This window comes from Phascolarctos cinereus, unplaced genomic scaffold (genome assembly GCF_003287225.1).
Source record: "Phascolarctos cinereus isolate Bilbo 61053 unplaced genomic scaffold, phaCin_HiC Scaffold_4;HRSCAF=312, whole genome shotgun sequence".
NCBI lineage: Eukaryota > Metazoa > Chordata > Mammalia > Diprotodontia > Phascolarctidae > Phascolarctos > Phascolarctos cinereus.
Genome location: NW_027555847.1, coordinates 323,723,855 through 323,727,803, shown reverse-complemented (window position 1 = coordinate 323,727,803; position 3,949 = coordinate 323,723,855). Strand labels below are relative to the sequence as shown.

Below are 3,949 nucleotides of genomic sequence, written 5' to 3'. Positions count from 1 at the left end.
TCACAGTGCTAACAATACAACCTAAAAGGGCCCAGAAGAGATCAAAGGAAAAGGAAATGAACGGCAGCATGAATCTGCATTTTAATATGTGAATCTAGAGTCAAGTCAAGCCAAAAGGGATGTGTGCACACACAGGGCCTCACAATTATCAATCAGATAGAAGAATGCAAAGTATCTACATGTAAATGCCATGATCAGATGGGAACATAGCTACAAATTATGATGTCACAAAAGTTGTAAACTTGAATTTAGTCATGCCCAAGGAACCTGGGAACAGTTAACTCACAGTCTGGGCTCAAGGAAGTCCACATTTGCTGTCAATGATAGTAGACTCCAGAGACATGACTAGCATAAGGCAAATAGGCCTTTGCCCCAGGGAGCCAAGATCTGAGGTGCAAAGATGGGCAAGCTTGGGGGGAAGGGATAGAAGGGAGGAAGTGCTTCCTTTCCAACATAGCCACAGCCTTTATGCCTCACTTTGTGGCCTTTCATTGATTACTATGTCCATAGTAGTTCCATTTTGATTTTAAAGCCCTGATTCAGAACAATCCTGGAGCTTTGGATTTCTGACTAGAGGCAATTTAGGACCAATTTCATCACAGTTTCTTACATATATCATGTATTTGTTCATTAAAAAGGCATTTTTTCAAAAAACATTTGCTTGCCTTCCTGCAGCTCCTCCAATTGTCAAATGTATTTTCTTTTTTTTAATATTTATTTATTTTTAGTTTTCAATATTTTGAGTTTTAAATTTTCATCCCTTCCTTCCCCTCTCCTCTGTCCAAGATGGCATGTAATCTCATATAGACCATACATGCACAATCATATAAAACATATTTCCATATTAGTCATTGTAAAGAAGAATTAGAACCAAAGGGAAAAACCATGAGAAAGAAAACTCCCTCCCCCCCCAAAAAAGGAAAATTAGTGTGCTTTGATCTGCATTCAGGTTCCATAGTTTGCACAGTTTTATAGCCGTTTGGGCATAGTTCCAAATTGCTCTCCAGAATGGTTAAATCAGTCACAATTCCACCAACAAAGTATCAGTGTTCCAATTTTACCACATCTTCTCCAAAATCTATCATTTTCCCATTTTGTTATGTTAGCCAATCTGGTAGGTGTGATGTGGTACCTCAGAGTTATTTTAACTTGAATTTCTCTAATCAGTAGTAATTTAGAGCATTTTTTCATATGACTACAGATTTAATTTCATCTGAAAACTGCCTATTCATATCCTTTGACCATTTTTCAATTGGGGAATGACTTATATTCTTACAAATTTGACTCAGTTCTCTATATATTTAAGAAATGAGGCATTTATCTTTCTGAATGATTCTTAACAATCATGATGTTACTGTCCCTTTAAAAGCTAAGTTGCCCAGGTATCAATAAATCACTTAATGGCTAATAAGGAAAAATATGCTAACAGATCCCGTAACTGAGAAGATCACAGGAAGCACTGATAGAATCAGTAGGGTCTCTAGTGTTGGATATTTTTTCTGTGGTTCCTGAAGCAAAGGTTGCCAGGCAGCATGATTAATAGGTGCTCATACATGCAAATCAGATGCTTTTGATCCTTCAGAATTGATATCTTTTGTTTTTACATCACCTTCTAAATAAATCCCTTCTCTTTTTCCTACCCAGAAAACTATCCCATGCAATAAAAAATAAAGAAGAAAGAGTATAAAAGAAATAAAGAAATTATGCAAAATTAATCAATGTGTCAGTTGTTTTTTATAGTCTTTACAATATTCCACACCCATCATCCTTCACCTCTGCAAAGAAGGAGTGTATGTGGGCATTTCCTCAACTCTTATCCTTGGTTATTGTAGTCACACTGTATTCAATTTCTCTTTTTTTCTTTCCATTATTACTGTTATAGTCATTGTATATACTGTTTTTCTGGGTCTGCTTACTTCATTATGTATCAATTCATATATTTCTTCCAATTCTTTGAATTCTTCATATGTGTCATTTCCTACATTGTTATAATATCCAATTACAATTGTGTACCACAATATATTTAGCCATGCCCAAACAGTTGAGTTTTTGCCTTTTTTTTTTGCTGCCATAAAAAGTTTTACTATGAATATTTTTGTTACGTTGGATTATCCCCCCCCATTTTTTTACTTCCTTGGGGTATATGCCTAGCAATGGGATCTTTGGGTCAAAAGGTATACACACACACACACACACACACACTCCAATATACATATGGTTCCAATGGTACAAGCCTGTAGTCATGAGGATTAGAACCTAGCTCTGATTCCGAGATCACAGAATTCTCAGGGTGTCTGGACAAACATGGAGGATGGTGGAAGGGAACCTGGGAGGAGGCACAGTTCAGATCCTCTGCTCGTCCAAAGGCTGGTGCCTTCTTTGCCTCCTGTGCCTGTACTTCCTCTGGCTGCCTGCAGATGAGCCCAGCTGGAACAGTGCCCTGGCCAAATGCCTCCCCATTCTCTGTCTGGCTCTCTTTGTCCACGACACTGCCCCATCGGGCCCTATGGCCGATTCACTGGGGTAGGTCTTCACTGCTCCACGCTGAGGGATGTTTTCCTCACCTGGCCCAATCAGTTCCTCTTTGGCATGGCGGCCTATGCCCTGGCTTATCTCTTCTATCTCAGGGCCCTGGGCTGGCTCCCAATCTGCCTAGCCCTCCTGGAGTCAGTGGTAGCCATCTTCAGCCTCTACTTTGGGCTCCTGCAGCCTCACCTCCCTTCCAGCCTGAGTCTTCCTGTGCTTGTCTGTGCTGCTCTTTTGGGTCTGATGTTGTGGCCGGCCTCTGGCCCAAGGGAGACTTGTGGAACTCGGTGGCCTGTTTCTTCTTCAGCATCTTTGACGCCGTCCTGGCCCAGGACACCTTCCTCCAGCCCCTACATTCAGGCTGATCATCATGGTCACCTACCATGCTGCCCAACCCCTGCTGGCTCTGTCAACAATGGAGGGCTCAAGGAGCCCCCTCACAAGGATGACAGACTCCAGGGAAGGGCTGACCCACTGGCTAGGTCCTAGCAGACCAGTAACTTGGAGCCCAGCGCTTGGCCTCCTCAACAAGCATTTTATTAAATGACTAAAAAGTGCTGAGCTCTTTGCTAGGTGCTAGTTATACAAATGCAAAAATGAAAGTCCCTTCCATCAAGAGGTTTCCATTGCACTGATGTAATTCCCTCCAGGTCTATTCTAGCTGTGCTCTAGAGCCCTAGGAGCTAGCCATAGTACTCTCAGGGTCCAAAGTATCTTAAGGTAGCAGAATGGAGGCCAGAAATACACAGAATTGGCAGCAAAAGCCTCCAAAAGACTGAATTAACAGCAGTCTTTATCAATTAAGGGTCATAAAGGAATTAAATCTTGGATATCTAATGACTGACTAGTTCAGGAAAAGGGAAAGAATGACTAATATCAGCAAAAGGTATTTCACTTGAGAACCTCTGAGTGCTGATGGATCCCTACTGTGTTTATTGTTATTTGTATTGGTTCATTATCTCCATACTAGTCTATTTGTCCCCTGCAGATAAAGAAGATGCCTCATCTATTCTTTGTATCTCCCCCCATCCCCCCAATAGCATAGTGACCTGCATTGCCGTAGGCCATTAATAACTATTTCTTGAAAATATGCTCACACAGTAAATCAATGTGAATCACCTATGTAAACAGTAAGAATGCATTTTTGAAAACTGCCTTAAAAAAAAAAAGATTAGGGGCAGTTAGGTGGTGCGGTGGATAGAGCACTGGCCCTGGAGTCAGGAGGACCTGAGTTCAAATCGGACCTCAGACACTTGACACTTACTAGCTGCGTGACCTTGGGCAAGTTACTTAACCCCATTGCCTACAGAAAAAGAAAGAAAACTGATTTTTAAAAGCCTTTTAGGAAGGGATGGACCAGCGCAACTGGAAGGGAAGAGTTGAGGAAGTATAGTTCATTTTATTTTTTAATTTTTAATTTTTT

At 41.0% G+C, this 3,949-nt stretch overlaps 1 pseudogene; it reads left to right on the top strand.

Annotated features, from left to right (window-relative positions):
• The first annotated feature begins 2,304 nt into the window (after positions 1-2,304).
• Positions 2,305-3,073, top strand: LOC144456536 (lysoplasmalogenase TMEM86B pseudogene; annotated as a pseudogene).
• The last annotated feature ends 876 nt before the right edge of the window (positions 3,074-3,949 follow it).